Source organism: Phalacrocorax carbo, chromosome 5 (genome assembly GCF_963921805.1).
Source record: "Phalacrocorax carbo chromosome 5, bPhaCar2.1, whole genome shotgun sequence".
Classification (NCBI taxonomy): domain Eukaryota; kingdom Metazoa; phylum Chordata; class Aves; order Suliformes; family Phalacrocoracidae; genus Phalacrocorax; species Phalacrocorax carbo.
The window spans coordinates 60,854,569-60,877,481 of record NC_087517.1 but is presented as its reverse complement, the minus strand read 5'-3'; the positions used below and the strand labels follow the sequence as shown (position 1 = coordinate 60,877,481).

Genomic DNA, 22,913 nt, shown 5'->3' with positions numbered 1-22,913 from the left:
ACAAAGGAAAGCAGTTTGATTTATTAATAATAATGGCCTTACGTACATAGTTATAGGCAGGTAAAAGCTTCTGAGTAATTTCTAACTGCCGAAGGCAAGTAAAGAAGAAACACTGGGTAGCAGTTAGACAAAATTAGAAGCCTGTAACCCCTTCCTTGGGCAGTGTTTCTTCATCTTATCTTGTCCATACTAGCAAAGAGTTGTGGTACGTGGCTGAACTCTGCTAGTACACCGCCACCTGCCAGCCCCTCAGCACAAAAAGGCTCTATAAGCCCTCTGCTCATTTGGGACATACTATTTGCACATAAAATTACCTGAACAAAAACACAGTGCAAGAACTTCTGTTTCTGATATTGTCTTCTTCCTTCCTCTCTTCCTCCCTCCCTTCTACCCTTCCTTCAAAATTTTTCCCTACACTGGCATAGGTGATCTAGCCCTAATGCTCTTAAGGATAAACCTTCCCAACATTTAGTGTTGCAATTCGTGCCTTATGGGTTTGCTTTCATGTTAGATGTAATGGCCAATGCATGGGAAAAGCCAGGTGCCTGAGAATAAGATTCACCACAATAAGAGACACCTAGAACTAGCTAAAAGGGAAGTCCTTAGGAAGGAAGTTAGAGGTCTGCCCTCTGTCAGCATGAAGACACCTTGTTTGGCATAACAGGAGATGTCCTCCTCTTGCAGTTCAGACCCTAGCTGCCTCTGCTGAGGATGGATGTCTCTGCTCTTGCTTTTCAAATCGGCAGCTGGCCTCCATGCTTTATAGCAATGAGAGAAAGAAGGTCACATTGCAATTTACTGTCCTTCCCTGGTAGCAAAGCAGATAAGCTTTGGTCCACTCAGGACAGAATGAACTTGAGTTTAATGTCCTTCTCTGCCTGAGATAAATACACTCCTCCAAGCCCCATGCAGAAAGCACTGTCTAGCAGGAGGCAGCTCTGTTGCAGAGAGGTAGGTTCTCCTTCATTGCATTTTACTGTGCTCCTTGCAGGAGAAAGCAGTGGGTCTGTTCCAGCTTTTCTGGGCAAGCCATTAGTGAGTGTAGGCATGCAAACTGGGAACTGAAATGACACATAACCTCTCCTTTCCATGAGCTCAGGAGCATGGCAACCAATATACCTTCTCAAACAGGTAAGTGGGCTTCATCAGTTTTGTGGCCTCAGTGTAGCCTTGGCAAAATTTACTCTTGGCTCCACCTGGACTGGAATTAGCTATGAAGGTATCTCTGCATTGTAAATCCTGCTCACTCTGTTCCCTTTTGCAATAAAAGAATTAAAGGTTAAAAATGGGCCAGAATGGGAAATCTAAAGCCAGTTGGAAGGTCCACCTGCTCAGAAGGAGCATTTGTTGACTTTACATCTTGTATCTGTAGGCTAGGCATGCATGTTCCTTCTGACCATGCATTATAGCAAAACAAAGGGGAAAACAAACTTGTGTGGGATCGAGTTGTTTTAGTAACATATCAGTATTAACAACCTACCTGTATAAAACATTGCCCATACCTTTTTGTTCTGTTTTCTTTCCTCTAGGTGACTGTTGTCTAACCTGTAGGTGTCTCATTAGTTCAGGCCAGGGGAAAACAGTAAGTAAAAACTGTTTGTTTGAGACATGGGTTTGATCTGCTGCCCAGGTTTGAAGCAGGCGAGATATTTACCTACATTTCATTCCACCATTGGCTCAGACACACCAGCCAGTTGCAGCGGCTTAGCAAGGCAATGCTCATCAGCTGAACTATGGTTGCTCAGTTATGTCAGAGCTCTTCATGGCATATATGTGAATCCTACATATAGAATATGAATTAGGCATCCGTGCCGCAGCCCTGGGAAGGGACTTGCGCTCCTGCCTACAAAGTTTTTAATCTCCAAAACTATGAAAGGAGCTATTACAGTGTGGCAGAGGAATGACTGCGTGACACGTGTTTTGCTCTTATGGCACCACTATTAACAACTGATGGTTTATGCTATTGGTGAGGAGAAGACTTAAAACTATTAAAAAGCTAATTTAAGTCTCTTTCTTCACTGTGTGACTCAAACCAGTTTTGCAATCTGTTACAGGTTAACTAGCCAGGGTTAGGCAGGGTGGGGCTTCTAGCAGATTGCAAAACTAGTTTATTCAATTCACAGGGCAAGAAAATGTTCCTAAAAATAGGCATTCTAGAAGAAGACCAGATAACTTCCTGTCAATCACAGCACATCATGCAACAAAAGAGATTTTCAGGCCCCTCAGCTTTTGCTGTGTTGAGTGAGACGCTGTGTGCAAGTCACGTGCAAGCGGAGGCCACCCAGTATTGTGCTGCGGCTGAAGAGCGTGCCTTTCTTTCAGCTTGGGGCTACGCTCAGAGGCACACCCTCACCTGCAGCCTCTCTCCTCTCCTCCATAACTCTGTGTGCCAAGTGCAGCTGGTTAATAGATCAGAGATCAGACAGACCAGCTGCTTCCAGCATATGGGGTTGTGGAGGAGGGGAAGCTGCAGGGCTGCTCTGCAAATGTGTGAGATGCAGGCCTGGAGCTGTCTGGGGATCAACAGGTGATTTCAAGTAGGTAAAAAGATGGAAAAGAGCTGTATTGGTTTCAGTAAACGAGAGAGGGAATGCTATCTGTTGTCTTCTCTGCAGTTTTGCTCTTTTTGAGAGGGTAGGAAGAATGCAGATGATGAGAGTTGCAGGCTTACCTTGTGGGGTATCTTGTACAGCTTCATTTGGACATGGGATGTACCACACAAGGCAGTAACATAGGTGTATCTGAAAGCTCTCCTTTGATGTTAAACTGAGGAAGATGGAATACACAAAGCATGGGAAAAAGCTATTAAATTGCATTAAGTCTATTCTATACGTGTTAAAATATGTGACAGATGGTTTCAGAATCTTGCACCCTCTCTTGTTATCAATGTAGTTCTTTTTATTGCTTCCAGACAATTCAAGTTTTGGCATTGTACAACACTATCAGAGAAGAGAAGTAGTATGCAATCTACTTTTCTTTATGCAGCCAATACCGTCACTCCTAGTCTACAGCCATAGAAAGGTCGTCGGAAACGGAGAGCCTCACTTTCACTTACATTAGTGGGTCCTTCATATTGCTCCAGCAATATAATAAGGTCCTAAAGTTCAAGTTAAACCTAATGCGAAACACTTTAGCAATCGTTTACATTGTCATGGCAGTGCAAATTTGTCCCTACTATGAACATAACACAGCCATGTTCTGAATCTCTGTTACGTTGCATTATCATGGTGAGGCACCAGAACAGGCCAGCTGGTGAGCCAGAGGATCTTCCTTCACGGGAAGTTTCTGAGAAGGTAGGATGAGCGTGTGCCAGGGTCGTCTGGGAGTATTTGAACCAGCCACAGTGCAGGGCTAGACTGAGTGATTTTTTGAAATCCCTCACAGTTCTGCCGTTCTAAAGGTTTATGTTTTCTAAAGAGACGGTTTGTTTGTGTGTCAGTTGGTGTGGTCTGGTCTTATCCCCAAAACATTACTGCCTATTTTTGCAAAGGCTATCAGTTTACCCGCCATTGTAGAGAAAATTAAAAAATACATTCCTGAAATTGGCCTGTTTCCTAACAACATAACAAAGAAAAGCAAACAGAAAAGGTAACACAAATAATTTAGTTAAGATTGCTTCTTTTGTATTTGCTACAGTGTAAACATATATTCCCTTCTTGCTCACCCAAACTGTCCAGCCCAACTTAATTGTGAGCTGTGATTCTAAGGACATCCAACTTCTGTGCTTTTTAAAAAAGTAGTAAAAACTTCCCCCTTTCATCTATCAATTCCCCAAAACTTCGTCAAGTCCTGCTCTGTCTAGACTGTTTTTTTCTCAAAAGATGTAAATTTTAAAATGAGGCTATTACCTTTGTTTCTGAGCACAGTGGCCACTATTTGTTTCACGCCCCTTTTAGTTTCACAGCAACAACTATTGGGAAGGGCCCTTCATGATGCCTCTCAGTGAAACTCCACATTTAACAGCTATAACATCTAGAACCAAAATCAATGTTCATGTCAAGTGTTAATCCACAGCTCTCCTGTCCCTTCTCGATGGAAGTGGCCAGTTTCAAACCCAAGTTGTTCAAATTTCCTCATGCTGCCCCACAGAAGAGGCATGGGAATGCCCTCACTGCAACCTACAGTACAGCAGAGAGAGCCAGGTAAACCATCTGTCTTGGGAAACCAGAGTTGCTTCACTGTCATCCCACAAAGCTGCTTTGCAGGGTAACTAGCTCACATGGTGTTTTGGGTTGCTGTGGCTGGCCTGTCTGTGGTACTCAAACAAGCTCTGTCACCCCCTTGCAATATCAGGTACCTCTACAGTGCCAGTGTAACCCTGCTCCCAAGTTTCAATGATGAAAAAGAAACTTCAGTTTGCATATGCATTAGTGTCAGCCTTTTGTAATGTCACATTCGTGCTAAAGACAACTGTCCCGAAGGAATTGGACTAGAGCTAGCATTTCCCTTCCCTGGAGTCAATGAAGCAGCCCTTGGTTAGAGCTGCGGTCTGGGTGACTGCAGTAACGAGGTTCTGCAGTCCATAATTCTGCACGGTGCATTTCCTCCCTAAGGAGTTGCATGGCTGGTTTATTGAAATCACACACAAATAGGTCTTAGTGCATTTCTTAGCAGTGGATATTAGAAAAATCTCACATAGCCTAATTGTGAAATATGCTGGTGAAACCTGCAGAAATGTGGGCTTTATTCCTGGCTTTGTGACCAGTTGGAGGGAATACTTAAAACAAATCTTTTAAACCCCTAGTGTTTCAATTCCCGTCACCTGTAGAAGAGGGATGCTCAATGATCACCACCTCTATGCTACTGCCATGTGCCGGCGTGGGCTGAGCACATTCCGGGACCAAGGCTGGGCAAGCCTGTCCTACTGCTGACCTCCAACACCTGTTCCCTGGATAACTGGAGAGCTTCAGCTCAAATTCCAGCCAATACAAGACCTTTACCAGCAGGTTTTTTTTTTCCACTAAACAAACAATTCTTTTTATTAATGTTATGATTGTAGTTGGTTGACAGAAATCCCGTAAAACTTGATGTTGTAAAAAATAAAAACATTTAATGTTACAAAAAAAGTTACTTTGATACTAAGCGCCAAGTTGGCATGAATAAGAGTGTAGTGTCACACACCAAAGCTACCAATGCTCCTCCCACTCATCAATAGGCTTAGGCCGCTCTGGCCAGGCCCCTTGGGTCCCTACACCCCCTCACCACTCACCTTCCAGAAGAAATCCTCACCAGACCCTCTTCCACTCTCAACTGAAGCTACTTTAGTAGCTTTAAAAGTGGCTCTGGGCTATGATGCTCAACTCCATTTCAGAAACTGCACTTGAGGCAAAAGACACTTCACTCCTTGCCATGACTTCACGCTCTGGACCACAAGAGAACCTAGCAGTGACATGGCTGTCCCCACCCTCTCTCCATGTAATAGCCATATTTGATCATTTGGTGTAAGCCATTTTCTAAGGAGAAATCCTGATTTTTAAACTGCTGCTCAGCAGGCCAGTCATTAGATCTGATCTGCAGTTATGTCTTACCTTGGGATCATCTTTTATTGCATGTGAAGTATTATGAAAGTTAGTATTTTTCCAGGGCAATAAAATTTGCATTTCAGAAACTTTTGAATAAATATTTAAGAAAAAATATGAACATGTTAGGTAAAGCTTAGTTTCTTTTAATTTTTATGACTCCTCTGGATGGCAGCTGTATTGGCTGCACAACATATATTTTTTAGAGTTAGAAATATAGAGCCATCTGTTCAGCTCGTAACATGTGTTAATAGGTATCTCAAATTTCAATTCAAGAAATAACCATCTTAATAAACAACATAACAGCAGGAAACTTGGGTTAACTAACGGAGACCTAGCTGTAGTAGTACTGCATCTGTTTAAGTTAGTCATTACAGACATATTCAGGTACAAAGTACTTGGCTTAAATGAGACCTTTAGCTAAAAAGCATTAGGAAGCTGCATTTCCTGGAATTTTGAGACTGAGACTAAGAAAAAGACCTAGCCAAAAGATCTCCAGCCTTATGGTGACATTGGGATACATTTTACAGGGATAAGAGATCTTTACTAACAATATACCCACCCAAGCTTCATAAATTTCTCCTATGGACTTGATGTGCCAGAGATGACCCTTCAGATAACTTCAGACCTACCTGGATTTGACATTCAGACCACTAACTCCAGAGAAAGAAAAAAGCCCATGCAAAATGCCTGAGTTAAGGCCACCATTAAATTAATCTCAAATTGTGCTGCCCCTGTAGGACAATATGCTGTATAAGTGGTCTCAGTGCAGATAATGGTCACCTCTGAATTTAATCTGAAAGGTGAGTTAGTACTGGATAATAGTACCCTGTATTGCATGGGTATGCATGAAGCAAGACAAATTACAAAATAAAGTAAAAGTATGATCATCTTTTTTTCTGCTCTGTAAGGCTCTTCTCGCTGCACAGTGACAGGCAGTGTAAAGGGCTGTAACTCTAGGTCTTTGGTTGCCAAGATGAAGAAAATGTCACTCTCGGGCAGATGGTACTGCTGATGCAGAAGGTCATGGACTTGGAAATTAATTTAAACAAGCCAAAACAAAGGCAAGGGAATGGTAGGGATAGTCCGTTATTATCTCTGAATATTGAAAACAAGTTTGAGGAAGCACAGCAAAAAAGGAATGCCAGTTTATCCCTGGTTTAGCTATAGAAAATGCATTTGATTTCCTTAAAAGAACTAGAGAGAAACATAAGCCACCAAAAGAAATCATGGTTAGATCCTTGGACCTCTACAGATGAGGATCTTATCTGAGTCTGGGGAACCACAGGAGGATACAGTGTCACCATAATTAATGGTCCTTATGCCATTTTCCACTGCATGGATGCATTCTACTCCCCCACCAACCAGCTGGGTGTTGGAGGGGTCTAAGTGCCCTAGTTGATGTTCTTCCTGGTTCAGGTCTTAACTTAGGGCTGAGAAACACAGAGAGCAGTTGACATCTTTCTCTCCCATCTCCAGTCATCTTCCAACTATAGCTCAGCAGACTGGTGAACTCCAGTCCTTTGTGGCTAGCATGGGGTGGATGTCATACTGGAGAAGTTACAAGAATATGACTTTATGATTTCATAAAGTACCTTCACAGGAACAAATTAGGGGGTAACTTCTTAACAGAGAAACCACCAAGTTATGAATGAACTGTCAGTTGCTGTGCCAAGTCACTTGCATCAGCAATTACAGTCATAAACGTTCTGGGTAAAAGCACACTTAATAGGACCCTTTCATGGCCTGTGCAGTCTCTGTTGCAGGAACAATTTAGTGACTCCTTTGTTTGTGCCAGCTACAGAAGGGCCTGAAAGATCTGTGATCTCTATTCAATTTCTGTCACATGAATTTGCACCCATCTTTGCTATTCATTAGCTGCTCCCCTCCCCCAACTTTTTAGCTCTTATGGCTGCAGAGAAAACGTGCTTCAAACATATTTTGAAACAGCAAGATCTTCCTGAGTCTGTGAAGAGCCAAATAAGATGCTTCTGAATATGAACTGCCCTATTCATATTAATCAGTAGCTTCATTGGTCTCACAGCCACAGAAATGGTATTCTTTCAACAATATATGAAAATTAATTGAATTTTCCATGTGGTTTTTGCCACAGACACAGGACATTTCACTTTGTTCCTGTACTCCGCTGGAATCTCTCAGCATCTGTTTCTATCTCAGCGCTCTTCCTATAAGCAGGAAACCTGTGGGATTATGGTACATCACTCCTGCTCTCTCCATTCAGTCAGGCAGCTGTCTAAGTCACCTCTGGCTCAGCCCACGGTAGTGTGGCCACACTGAAGTTACACCAGTAACCTGGCACCCACACCAAAGTTACATCCCCTGGCACCCACTCCATGACTCTATATCTTTAAGCTTGCTTATAAATTGGAATTGTCACATGACAAATTGACAAACTATCTGTAAGAGGCAAAAATCAACGAGTACGTTGTATTTTTTCATGCACTCCTTATCACTAGGCAACTTGTAAACATCTGAGGAGCTTTAAACAGTTGTACATTAAAGGATATGAATCTGAAAAGCTTTCAAAAATGCACAGCCCAAACACAGAAATACTTCCTGCCCAAACAGCCTTCCACAGCAGCAGACACAGAGTTTGAAAAATCTTGCAAACAGAAAGAGACATGGCATCTGATTGGAAAGAATTGCTTTCCATCTTAAACTTAAAATGGAGTAAAACCCCATTTTTATCTTCCATTCTTTCCCAGGCTGCATTTTGTATCAGTCTCTTTTTAAGAATCCCATCAGAAAAGAAACACTCACCATAAAGTTTCCTAAGTAAGAGACTAGCTGTTAATACAGTACTTCCTATGTGCTAGTATTCAAGGACTTCCAGAATATGATTAAAATATTATGAGCTGCTTTTATGAGAGCTGAAGTCATGTAAGGAGATTTATATAGGCCATTGCAACCTTTCTATCAGCTGTAACTTTGCTTAAGGCTACTGTTTATGCTTTCCGAAAATACTGGAGATATCCAAGGTCTAAGGCACCAGAAAAAAGGAAAGGAAGACAAGCATCTGTCATGGTACATAGAAAATGAATCCTTCTGGCAACTCCTGCCCAACCCCAGATTAATATGGATTTACAATTAACATCATCAGTGAATCAAGCAGCGTTGTAATTGTTTTTGCAGCTATTCCAAAACTTTCTTCTGCACAGACATAACCTAATTCTAACTTACTGAGACAGAACAGCTTGACACATTTGTTATCTAAAGACCACTTCAGCCAAAGAACATAATGAAAAAGCATGGGAACTTGACTCAGGAGCAAAGGCTCTTCTTTAATACTTGTTCCAAAAATAAAAAAGCCTCTCCCCCCTACATGTCTCATTATTTCTTATTCTTGAAGCTCTAATTTTGCCCCAAGGACTGCTTCAAAAATACATTCTCTTTGATAGGATTGCTTAATACTGCTCAGTCAAGTGGGATTAGAGCCTTGTGAGGGAAAGAACATATTTCTTATTCATTTTCTTGACTAATTAGTAAAAATGACTTTGGGAAACCTTAGTTGTAGAAGTATCACTCACCTCTTCTTCACAGCGGGTATTAATAACCAGCGCGCGCTATTGCTCGACGCCTGAGAGCAGTTGGCAGGCAGTTCTGTGACACCAGCCCCAGAGCCTCGTGGAGTAAGGCGCTGCGGCTGCAGTCTTCACAGTGACTCAGATCTCATGCACGCAAGGAGCAAACCTGTTATTCCCTCTCACAGGCACACTCTTACCGACTTCATCACTACAGTATTTAAGGGCTGCTACAAAGGGGGACTAACCAAGCGTAACCCTGTTCTGGAGTCATTCCTCCAACTAGTCTTTAGGGAGAATTGTGTGAATGCTCTGCTTATGCACCAGTCGAGGGTAGGGATTATACCTGTGACCCAACTTCTGGAAGTAAAGTGACATGAAGGTGAGCTGGAAAAGACCAGACACGATGGTGGAATCAGTTGCATGTCCTTCCTTCTCCATGCTATTGCCAGACATAGCCTGTCTTTGCTGAGAATCAATTCGCTAAATATTCCTTCAAAAGCCTGTAAGTTTCTTTCCTTAAACTTAACGGACTTGTAGAGACACACATAGTAAATAAACAGGACATGCCTGAATCATGCAAACATTGAAACCTTATTTCCATGGTTTGTTCAGCTATGAAGTTTAAGAAGAAACATGGTCTATCACTATGTGTCGTGCTATGTTTTCACTGTGTATTACACCATCAATACACTAAGGTATTGACACTTGAAACCATTTCCAGTAAGGCTGAGACAAGACAAAATCAAACTCAGGGATCTGAATCTACAGTCCTCACTAAATCAAAAGCACGATTGTTGTTGACATGTGTACAAAATAATTACTCAGACCTTAAAAATCCATGGTGTTGACTTAAATCTGTGAAATTTTTTTTTTAATGCATAAGACTGTATTTAGAGTTCTTTACATGGGTCCAAGAATATGGCCTGGCCATTGCAAGTCCTACAGTTAATTTGCTGGAGTGTTTTTGTAGTTTGGTACGTAAAACTGTCAGGGTGTGATGCAGAAAAACAGGCTTTATGAAAGAGCATGAGACCAAATTGAAATGAACTTCCCAGCAGAGGGAGAAAGGGGTTTTTCTTGTTCCTCAGCACCACTGCCCCACTGGCTGAGCTCGGCTGGAACGGCAGCACTACAAACAGCCACCTCAGACATTCGGTTGAGCCATGAGGCCACAAAAGGTGCCCTGGCTTCCTTGGAAAGCTGTAGCTCTGAGCATTGTCTCTGGCTTTCTGGGCTAACTGTGGATATCAGAACAATGCTCAGAGATAAGAAGAGAACACAGATCCTGGAAGAGGTGTTAATCCTTTTGCTGAGAAAGAAGAGCAGTCTAGAACAAAAACCCCATGCTTTGGGGCACATCTTCCACTCTGCAGTTACTGAAGAAAGGAGGATTTCTTCCTTTGCCTAACTGTCCAGTCATTAGTAACACGCTGAAAAGTGGTCTCTTTTGTGTAGAACCATATGCACCAATCTAGGTAATGCCAGGGTAACACGGTGGGAACTGTCATTTCCTCGTGCCCAACCAACATATTTCACTTGCTGTCGGAAGTCAATAGATGCAAAAAATAAAATAAAATAAGAACAAAAAGAACCCAACAACATAAACCTTAATGCACTGCCAGAGCTTCCACTTAGACATGAGCAGTAGGGCTTATTCTAGCAGGTAATAAAATCAACTTCTCTGTGACAAAATGGGTCCTGATCATACGATTTTATTGCTTGTTTCTCTTTCCTGAAGAAGTTCTATCCTCAAAAATGGTCTCTAAGCTTGATAATATTAATAATATTGATTCTGCTTGACAATATTTCAGGACTTTTGCAAAGACCCCTTGACTAGAGCTGAACTGTAAAAAAATCCTTTTTTTTTTCCAAAAATGTAGCAGAATACGAAGTGTTGCCGTGTCCACCAGCTGTGAACATGACTTTTCATCAGCTATAAGGATTGATTCAATACAGCTGTAATGACGAGGTTTCTGAAATGCACAGACCAGACCCCTGGGACCCTGCAACCCTCCCTGACACTTTGAGAGAGGCACTTTGTATCCAGATTTCTCTCTTAGGACTAAAACCACCATACCAAGCAAAAACAAATCTGTGACAGCTTCAGAGCAATTCTGTTCCTGAACAGAAGTGCTGGCTCTGGGAAGGTGAGGGCAGGAACAGCAGAAGAAGGGGCCAGGAGTTACTTCCTTTCTTCAACAGTGCACAGCAGTGACAACATCTGCAGAGCAAGCATAGGGTGCAGGGCTGGGCACGGATGCTATACATGGACCACATGCCCGACAGAAGAGTCACTTCACCTTCATCTTGCTTCACCAGTGCTTTGGAACAGCTGTGGGGAGAGAACAAGTGAGACTAAGGAAGAGGTGGCTTTAGGGATATTTCTGGGCAGGCCTTCAAAACTCATTTCTTAGCCATATTTCCATGGGTGTCCATGAAGACTACAATGATTAGACAGTTGTCTTGACCCTTCCCCAAGCCAATGCAACAGATCCCAGGGAGAAAGGACTCAGTTCCAGATTCTTTTTAGAGCTAATGGTATCTCACAGTTGTTTCATTCCTCACACCCTGGCAGCATGTGTTAGGGAAACATATGACACTGAGGGCCTCTCTCCCTCTCCATCTCATGACAAGCCTGAAGAGATCAAGAGACAGTGAGTCTGGAGTGGGAGTTGGTAACAGTGATTCTAGGAGATGACCTATCTGCTTCTCTATGTAGGCATAAGGAAAGGGAGTAAGGACAACCCACAAAGCTAACAGTCAATCATGGAGTGACTCTTCTGCTTCTGGTGGGTACAGTGTCTACCTATGTGTAGCTTGCCTGGCCCAGCAAACTAATTGTGAGCATGTTGGGGAAGGAGGAACCAGGATCTTGCAGACTGCACAAGTCTGAGAGATACAGGCATGTGTGCAGCCCACCATCTGTGCTAGCTCCAAGTCTGAAAGATTCCAATGTAGCATTTCACCTTCCCCCCAAATATCAGAGCTAGTCTGAAGAGGCCGCTATGTAAACCCTTTGCTAAGACACCTTCACAGAGCAAAAGAACATCCATCAGGGCCAATGTTAGAAACACCATACCACAGGGCTATCCCTGGAAGAGCCAGCACCAGTGGAAATGTGGCAGGTTTTGCTCTGTTTGGTTGCACACCCACCGTGGATCATGTGAATGGCTCTGAGTTTGCTGCTGTGGGAGCACAAATGGCATCTTTGAAGCTTGCTGCTGAACTCCTCTGTATCAAGGAAGATAGTAGCCCCTTTTCTTGACAGATAGCCTGTTGACACGAGGCTGCTGTGGTACAGGCTAGCTGTACTGTCTTGCAGGCTTTTGGCCGTCCCTGGCTCTCCATGTGCGTACTAGCCAGACTAACACGGATGCATTTGGGAGGGTGATGAAAGCACAAGGTTTTTTGCTAAACACCCTAGGAAACTCCTGAGGAGTTAAACGTTAGCATGTGTGGATATTCACAGGGTTTGACCTCCAAAGACACTAAAGTGGCAATCTAGAGGACTATGAAGAAAGGAAAGCATAGTTCTTCACAATATTTGGGCACTTAAATCCTATCTGTGTTAGCAGGCATGTAGCCGTTGAGGATGCAGGATAGCAGTTCAGATTTGCTTAGATCAGTGCCCACCACCGTCCTAGTGCTTCAAGTTCCTGGTTGACTAATCCTTGGAGCGAGACAGTGAGGAATGCTTGCCATTGGCAGTAAGGTGGATATATCTGACAAGAGCAAGTAAACTAGCCATAGTTGTGGTGGAAATAGGGTGGCAAAGTAAGGAAAGGAAATAATCTTATTGCCAGAGATGGCTTAATGCTTAAACTATGGTACTGTACTTCATTTCAGAAATCACAAGCAGCCCTAACTGAAGAACTAAACCAGTCAAACTCTTCTCAAAATATTTCACTGATAATAATGTAACTGGCTGGGTTTTGCTGCAACCATAATCAGAGCTAAATAAGAATAATAATACAATGAACTGATGGTACAAAATAAAGTTACAACAGTAATTAAACAGAAATCTACTTAGCAATGCAGGTTTGGTTATTAATCTTGCTGCGTTAACATTTTGGCTAGAAGGCAGTTAAACTTTTGTATTTTGAATTTGATCTTGTTTTGTCATGGAGTGAATCTGAAAGTTCTGTAGGTGGTATCTATCAAAATCCTTCCAGTCTGAATCACACAATTAGCATTGGACAGATGTTCTATGTTGGTATGCATTTGTGATCACATTAAAGATTTTCCTTAAATCAAGACACTTTATTAATACCCACACATTCTCTATCTAACCACTGGGAAACAGGTCCTGTGGGGTCAGGTAGACTGCTCTGGGCTACTTCATAGCAAAAGAGCTAATCTGCATCACAACAAACTGTCAGGCTTTAGGAAAAAGCAGTTCTACCATGGTGTATTCTGAATTACAGACAGGCCTCAAATGGTCTCCACAGATGCCAAGTCACTAGCAGCCTGATTCAGCTATTCCATTGGTCCGAATGTCTATTGCATTTCTTCAGCTCTTTGGATACATTAAAAAAAAGTATTTTTTGCTGTCTCTCTTCCTCCTCTCACCCTCCTCCTCCAACATCACTTCCTTTAGGATGTAATGCCCCCAAATGGCTTTGGGGCAGCTTTTACAAAGGAGTCCATTTTCGATGCTGTTCTGACTCACCACGGAAAGAATAGTCGCTCCCCTCCTCACACAGGAGTGTGTACTCTTAATTCTGTGATGCAAAAGCCCTGAACCAAATCCATCCCTAATGTAACTCTACTGAAGTCAGTGAAATGACTCCAAGAATTGGTTTGTCTTTTGGTTTTAATACCAGCAAAGTGCCTCATCCAGCATAAAAGTAGAAACTTAGTACATACTTCGTTGTGTTATACAGCGTTGTCATCACAGCACTGTATTTGCTTTTGAATAGGCTTATTATCCATATCTGTGTTACTTCTAAATCTGGCTATTGCATTTGTTAGGCAAAGAAAGAAAACTAGTTTTATTACGTGACATAGGGACCACTAAGACAGCTGAGTTTCAGCATATGTTAATAGTACGACTGTCGTCATTTAAAGAGATATTCAAACCTTTAATAAAATTTTCGTTTTTAAAGATTTCCCCTACTAAAGTACACATAACTACCATGTACCATTGCCATCTAGTGGAAAGGTAAGTAAGAACACAGGTTTCCTTCACTTTAATAGCTATCTGTGATGATCATTGATGATTATTTCAGCTAATTTGGAAAACCTCTAGAAGGCATACTGCAAGGTACACACATCTTTCAATGCCTCCCCTGCTCTCAAAAAAACCAAATCAATAACTTCTATTTAATTTAGCTTTTAGTATGGTAAAAAGAAGCGTTTGATTTCTGTTAGCAATCTTACTGATAAAGAGTTTTTATTCTGAAACAGAGGAAACTTAGCTTGTTTTGTTCTTTGATTAAACATAACATTCACCAACTTAATTGAAATACATCATGGTAGTGGATTCGCATGGTCAATAAGGATGTATTTCAGAGACAACTGCTGTGAAAGGGGAGGTGGTGGTACAGCAGAAATAGAAATAATGCTATAGTCATGCAGCTTCTTCTTGGCTAGTCTAAAAGAATGACATTAACACAGCTTTTTGCAATTAAAAGCATACACAAGATTCAGGCAGGCTGGCAGATTAAGCATTTAATCGAGGAACTTCTACACAAAAACTCTGGTCAGGCTAAAAGACTTATTTCTTGTAGCCATTTGTTTAATGAGTTTACATCTGCTGTAACACTCAAAGAAGTCAGTAGAGCTCAAGTGTTTGACAGCTGCTCTTAAAAAAAAAATCGAGGGGGATGTACTTTGCTCATCTTCACAGACTTTAGATAAGGATGAGAAATGTTACAGAGATCCACTGGAAAGCCTCAAAGACAAAATACATGGTATCTAGTTTTACTAGATTCTTGATCATTTACAGTTCACCCTAAAACTCCCACACATTTGTTTCTTAATGTCCCTCATGCTCCGTTAAACCTCACTGCAGCAATGTTCCCATAGGAATGTGGCCACTTGCCAGACTCTCTCATGAACATTTCATTAATCTTCTTGGCTCTCATACAAACTACAAAACATTATTTGTTAGCAATTTAACTGTTTTGCTCCCAAATGTGCCAGAAATGTGATCTCCGCTATGCTTTCATGCAAGAAAACATAAGGATAATTATATAGTAAATGAAATGAGTTGGTTTCTTTTTTTTTTTTACATTGAGCAAGATACAGTGCCATGAAAGGTAAACTGATTATATCTTGTTTCTGGAATTAATCCTTATGCTATCCTAAACACCCCAGTCATTCTCAAATGTTAAGATCCAACTTATACTTAACAAAATACATGTTTAGATACAGTTTTATTTCAGTACATTACATGATGATCTCTTAGTTAATAATTCAGACCATACCATATAATCTACCTACTTCAGAGGACAACTTAACAGAAAATACTATTTCTGTCTTCTGGTAGGCTGGCCTGACCCACATCCAGTGATGTTGAGAAAAGACTATCACTGGTTTTGCAAGAAATATGAAGAGTCTGTTAGCATGCAAAGCTTTGAAAGCACACATGACTTGCTGGAGAGGAGGAAAATGATTTAGAGAAAAGCAACTTCATCCTCTGCAGAGCAGGGAGGACTTAGTTCTAAATATACAGATACGCAACTTTTATTTCATAAAGCTGGAAGCTTCAGAGAGGTATCAGTGGATAAAGCTGTCCTCAGGTGCATATACGCTAATAGTATAGAAACACATTTCATCACTCAGTTTCATCTGGGCTTAAAAAACTGAACAGTATCACACGGAAACATGCAGATGCAACTCAACTTCATGTGAGAAGTATCACCTCTTCATTTTTTAACTTTGTAGTATTGCAAATAATAACCTTCACATGTGTCAACTCCACAGGATTTTTTGTAACTGATGTATAAGAAGTTCAGTTAATTCCTCAAATCCCAATTTTACTTTGCAACAATTTGCTTCCATGGCACTGTATGCAAAGTGGTACGCATCTGCAACTGAGGGTGAAATTAAGAGTAAAGAGTAAATAAAGACTGAAGCCATTTAAAAGGACAGGATCAGAGAATTAAAGGGAGGGGAATGAACAACAGCACATTTAGAGGCCTTTGTTTTTTCTTCTGACTTCTGTAAGTGCACACAAGAAACCAAAACATTTGGGATGTATCCAAACTCAGGCACTTTCGAGGTTTTCCCAGCACTTTTCTGGCTTAATATTGCTCTGCAATGTAATAGGCAGACACATGCAGCTATACTCTCCATATTGTGCAGTCACTAAATTGCAACCTGTGTGAACAGACACATATTTGACCAGCCATGAATGATGCAATGGCCAGGGGCTGTTTGCTGGGTCAGAAATTTGATTTTTTTTCTTCTTAGAATAATCCTTAGGGGAGAAGAAAAACCTCTTGCAAATTATGGTGCAGAATGAGCTGGACTGGGGCAAACCCTGATACATGCTCTTTCAATCCTACCTTTAAAAATTATAGCAGGGGGATGAGTGGAGAAGTGTTATGAGTGTGTCCACAGAACATGAGAGGTTGATGATAGAAACAAGAAGCTCTATCAGTTGTTGTGGGCAGCAAGATAAAGAAACCATTCAAAGCCTTTAATGTTAATTGGAGAAAAGGAACAGGAATGACATAGTGCTTAAGACCAGCTGGAAAAAAAAATAGCTTTTGGTGAGACAATGGCGTGATCAACTGCATGATTTTGATTGTTTGGATGGTGGATTGATCAACTACCTTAACCAGGGAGAAGGGACACTGAGAAGGTGAGGTAGGCAATAAGGTATGGTCAGATGAAGGGGGGTTTGGGAGCTGGGCAATTTTGAAGGGTTAGAGTAGGTAGGAAAAATTTGGTAGAAAGGCTCATACAAGATTTCAGGAGAGTTGGTCAAGGAGGAAGTAACCAATGGAGGGGGCAAGGCACCCCGGAAAGTATCTGTTGTTTTGAGATGGTGATGTGAGAGCTGATGCAGCTCTTTTAGCACTGGACTGAGGGTACTCATCTGCAGTGTTGCAAGGGTTAAAACCAGTCCAGAGACAAGCACATATGTAATTTGCCATTTGGAATGAGTGTTCCCAATTTAGCTTTCAACCGGTGGCAAAGCCTAGTCATAGAGATGAGATGCCAAATATTAATTTAGGCAAAGCTACGCTGCTATACACTCTTGGAAGCTGCATGATTAGAAGAAGTCAATAGAGTATAACTGACCTAATTTCTTATTTTTATTTCGTAACTAAAAGCAACTCAAGGGAACCCTGAGCACAGAGACTTGCTCAACCCACACCATAATTGGACTGGCTGATTGAACTAGCTGGTTGGCTAAAATTGTATTCTGATTAAATTGTAAGACCTTTTTTCCAAATGGCAAAGCTCTCCTCCCTGCAATTCCTGAGAGCCCCATCCAAGAATTACAGCACGAAGAGAAAGAGAGTGCACAGTGTCAGACAGCCTCTGTTGTTCCCCCCAACAAGTTATAAATAAATATAGGATACTTACAGTGCTCTGTGCTAGAGAAAGCCAAGATCAAGGCCAAGTGTCACAGTCCTCCCTGAAAATAATTGCAGCATGCAATATAATCCTACGTACTCCAGCAATATGTAGTCTAAATAGAAACAAACAGGATAGCACTGGATTGTGGGTGGTGGAATTGTACCAGACCCTGGGAATTTTATGTTAATTAAGAAATGCTGATTAATAGAGAATTGTAGGTTTTAATAAGGCCGTAATAAAAGAGAAATTGCGTTTAAATAACAGGCGTGTCTTGATTCCCTGGAAATAATCTCCTGATTTTTAATCGGGGGAATTCATCTAGTGAAAAATTTTGCCTGACTTAAGACAGCAGAGATTTTCTGTTGGTGTTACTCACTGCAGTTTAACTCCCTATCCCAAAGGTCTGCCTGGGTAACTGAGCCATTGGGAAGAGGTCTTAGAAGCAGCATAAGTTACAGTCTTGATACCAAAATTACTGGGTGAGGTTGTGTCATACTGGAGGAGAGAACAGAGGATCACAAGACTTCTGGGGTTAAAGTGTTAAGGTACCTGCAAAAGACCCAGCAACACAAGTAGTTCAGCTTATTTCCTGAAAGTGCTCAGAGAGCAAGTTACAGTTCTGCTAGGAAAGAGATTGCTAAAGGTGCTGGGACTGTGCTGCCCCAGCAAGATCCATCCTCTTTCTCACATCAGGGTACAACTGCTCCATCCCCCTTCTAGTAGCACAGCTACATGTAACTTCCTTAATCACAAAGTGAAGGTTAGCCCTGGATCTTTTCTGCTACAGAGGAGAGACGGTAACAGGGACAACCTGAGGTCTGATGTAGGTTTCCTCATACGTATATCCCAAAAGCTGACTCAGAAAACTTTCCCATTAGTATCCTACCTTCATATCACACTCTGCACTCTGATGGATCATACAATACTTTGCAGATTATATAACGAAGCCCTGTTCAATGGAAGGACATTATTGTAAGCATAAAATGGGAATCCAGACAGTTTTAGTAATCAAACCTCAAACAACACGGGCATAGAAAATCTACTGTGGCTAATGAAATACAAAAAGCAAGGTCTAGTTATCCGCAATAGAATTTCAGAAATTAACACTCAAAACTTTCACCTGAGGAATACCTATGTTCCTGAAAAACAGTGTATGTTCAAAATATCAGTAGACAAATGCGTGCCCTAAATCTGCTCCTGACCACCTTGGTAACTTTCCACAGTGATTGGGAAGTGCATGTTGTAGCAAATTCACTGCCAGACTATCTTTCTTGCATGTGAGGACAATGGCCCTCCAAGACATAAAAACCTCTGAACCTGGGACACGGAGCTCTGGCTAAATGAAGCTGAGACTGCTACGTGCCTCTAATTTCTTTGCTTTGATGGAAGTCCTAATGTCACCACTTAGGCAATGAGAAGGCGAGTTAGGGCTTTATCAGGACTAACTGGCAGCAGGCAGAGTTGAAGGCAGATCTTGATTAAGTGCTCTAAGCACCTGGAATTAAACCGTGGGACAGCAGAATCTTGGAAGTAGTGGTCCACTACTGCAAGTTTTCATTTCAGAGCCCCTGAAACTAAGCCCCTTTTAAATCCTGACCTTTTTCCTCCAGCTTTCCTCTTCATGCTATGAGTAAACTCATGGAACCTGCCAAAGTAGAAAACTAACTTATTAGTCACAGGACAGTTGGTGGCACACAGAGCATACTCCTGATTAATTTATCAGTCTAGGTTACTTTACAGCCAGCTGGCCCACCCTCATTGTGTTATATGAGCATGTTGCAAACTATATATAAAGTGTTCACACAAAGATACATTTCTCTCTGTTCCCCTCACCCCCTGCTTTATTCTGTGCTTGTTTCTTTAGAGATAGTGTTGTGGGAAGGCTCCAGCAAGTATCTGTATGCCTGCTTCTCATTTGCATTCAGAGTCCCCAAGGTGCCATGAAGAAACTTTAGTGTTAAGTAAGATTCAAGCCTTGATTTCTGTGAGGGTCTGAGAGGGGTGGTTTTGTTTTCTTGTTTTTGTTTTAATTCTTTTAAAGTTGTGTAAATATAATTTAGTATTGCCTCCATTTTGACAGGCTGTACTCAGTAGTGGCTCAGATTACCTTCTCTGCAATCTATACGTGAGGAGTTGATTTGATTTTGGCATTGCTTTATTAAGAGAATGCACAGTGACCCAATTAGAAATACTGATAGGGATCCTGACCTATTCAATCTTTATATTTTATCTTAAAAAAAGAAAAAAGTTCTCAGATAGCAAAAAAAAATCACAAAGGGAAGTACCACTTAAGACTGTACTTCTATTGAAAATGTGACCGCCACAAACTTGTTTTCCACTTGTCTGAATCAAGACCAGGACTAATTTCCCAGTGTGTTAGAATTGTGCGTTTCTTTTTTTGTTCTCTTATAGTTTGTGAGGCAAACAAACAAACAAACGAGATTAATTACAATACTTTAACAGTCTGTCAAATAAGGCAGTTTTGTTGCTTACTTTTTAAGCTAGTGCTTTCATGAGAATTTTTTTTTTTTTAGCATTATCTCATAAAAATACACATGTAAGTTTAGCACAAACCATAAAAATGTATTGTAGACTTCAGCTAATCTAGTATCTTTCATTTGTAAGGAGGATTTGGGTGGAGGCCAAGTTAATTAAAACCAGAATAGAAATGTGTTCTATTCATGAGTCATATACCTCTGACTCACAATAGAGTCTGTGCAGCTAATGGGTTAATTTGTCCCGATAACACAGAAAAAATGAAGCTAGAGGTTATGACACTGTTTTAACTGAGTGCTCATTTCAGACACTAGATGTGCAAGGTTTTTATGCAATTAAGAACACAGATCTGCTCTAATGATGTCCTTTCTGTCTATTCAAGTGCTGTTACAAACAGTTCAGAAAGATCTGGAGGTACAGAAGGCTTAGAAACCCAGAACTGACACCTTCAATACTCTATTATTTTAACAATATGCACATGAAAGTGTTTAAGCTACTGTCACATAGAGGAAAGTCTAAATCTCATGACTGTAACTTGTAATGCTGGCAATTTCCTCCTAGCTGATGGCCCTGCAGCACTTCAATGGGGAAAATTCCTCCCCAGGCAACCCTCCCTAACTCAACAATCCCACACGCTTACTTGCCCCAGTGGCCTGATGCTAAGCACCTACATCTTTACCACAAGAAGTGTGGTAACCATCTAAGACAACAGGCTTTGTAACTCCCCTGGTCCATTTTCCCCTGGAGACTGGCATTCCACACCAGCCTCACTGGTAACTTTCTAGCTCCTTGTTTTACACCACAACTTAGATAGGGTACAGAATGGGGAACCTAGTTCCTCATCCACACCTATCATGATCTCTGTGTAAAGTTAGTGAAGTTCACTTACAACTTTCCTCCTCCCACATTCCTGCAAGACTGTGAGCCTTTCAAGACAAGGACTACAGCGTAGCATGGATTCATGGAACTGCTAGTGCAGCAAACCCTGTAGGCATGGATATAAACCAAACAGCAATAATAAGCACACCTGAGTTATATCTGCCTAAAATTTAGTGCCAAGGTTGAAAGCAGACAGCAGCATTCTGCTACTCTGCAGTTGATTTAGTTATCTGATCTCCAAGGGCCTCACACGGGAAGACAGGAATTATCCTGGTTTTCAACCCTCATGCAGGGAAACCCTTAATGAATACATGAGTGAACAAGAAGCACATATCTTTTATAAGCTAATTTACAAAGCGGCTGTAAGGAATCCTTTGAGGAAAGCGGGCCTTAAAAATAATAGTTTTGTGGGTGTAATTATATAGGATTGTGCTAGGATGTGAAGACAATGCAATGCAGGCCTCAGTGTAAATGTGACTGAGGCTTCCCACGGTGATACGAGTATTGAATATTTATCCATTTCTAGGTAAAGCAGACTCAAAGAAACCACAAGGACTTTTCTCACATCTTTAAAGTTAATTCAGTATTTTGCTGAATTGAGGCTACAGTCCTCAGCATGTTGCAATTTCAGACTGTTCACGAGAATATATGTACTCCCTACCTTACCCCAGTATTGCCACCAAAAAAAATAATTACATTAAAAAAGAAAAGAAAAAAAGAAAGTTCTGGTCACAGTGATTTCCTCCCCTCCCTCCCCCCCCACCCCGTAATTTAATAGCCCTCATCTGTTCATCTAATATAACAGTTATAAATTTGGCATGTGATCCAATGGACCAGTCATTCAGAGACATGACTACAGTCAGCACCGTTCATTCCTCCCGGCACCGAAAGCCCTAAGCAGTGGATGGTGCTGATTAGGCACAGCTGAAGACTTTAGAGCCTCAACATGCTAGTTTAGTATTAATTTGCACCTAACTGGAACAATGCAAACATCCAGGAGAGGGAGGAATAATTAAAGCATGTTTTCAGGCTTATTCCCAATAAAATTAAACTGAGCTAAGCAGGAAACAGTCTGTGCAGTCTGCCACAACATGGAGATCTCAGAAAGGAAGCAGAAGATGCTCTTCCTGTTTTCCCTCCCCAGCCCACATGAGGGTCATGGCCTCAGGCAGATTTTCTGCTCTTCACACACAATATAGGCACCGAGGTTGCAATCCTGGAAAATCTGTTCGAGCACCACCTCCTCCCTGAAGCCACCTAAATTTCACCTTTGATTTTCATTTGAAAAACACCTAGATTTTATGCCTGCACATGTTCGAAGCTGTCCCAGTCTCAATGGGACTGAATAGTTCTAATTTTAATCTGGCTGGAATCCAAAAATGAGATGTAGCACTCAGTCCAGTGCTTGTGCTCAGAGAAGGCCCAAGAAATCTCAACTGGCTTTATGGACAAAATGCAATTGTGCCTGCCATTTTACTAAAACAGAGTCTGTAGATGATGTGGTGCTCACCTTCCCACGTGAGCTCATCTAATGGCTAGAGAACAGGTGGGAATCAGGGGATGAAACTATTATTTGCTTTGCCTGAGGAAATGTAAACCTAACTGAGGCTGCAGGTTGTGTAGGGTAGGAGTACCTTTTCTTGGGTCTGTTTTGACAGCATAGACCTGGCAGAAAGGAGTGAGAGTGACCAAAGCTCAGCAGAAACGGCAATGAAACACAGGTGATGTTAGTCCTGGTTCCTCTTCAAAATGTGCTTTGGAATTTTAGCACCCTTTGATTGACTAAAATAGAGAAGCAGGCCTTACAGGAGGCCCAGTAGACAGGTTCTTCCCCAAAATCCTTTTCCACCCTTTCAACAACCTAACCACCAGTTACGCTCCCTCTTCTGTTCTCTTTCTCTCTTTACCAGTTAATGTGGAATTACTTCATACACAGAGC

General features: G+C 41.5%; 1 long non-coding RNA gene across 1 annotated transcript in view; it reads left to right on the top strand.

The window, feature by feature from the left end:
- Window positions 1–910: 910 nt before the first annotated feature.
- LOC135313510 (uncharacterized) overlaps window positions 911–22,913 on the top strand; it is a 34,318-nt gene continuing 12,315 nt past the window's right edge. Inside the window, exons 1-2 of the long non-coding RNA XR_010373142.1 lie at window positions 911–951; window positions 1,530–1,582. This is a non-coding gene — a long non-coding RNA (uncharacterized LOC135313510). The remainder of the gene's footprint in view (window positions 952–1,529; window positions 1,583–22,913) is intronic.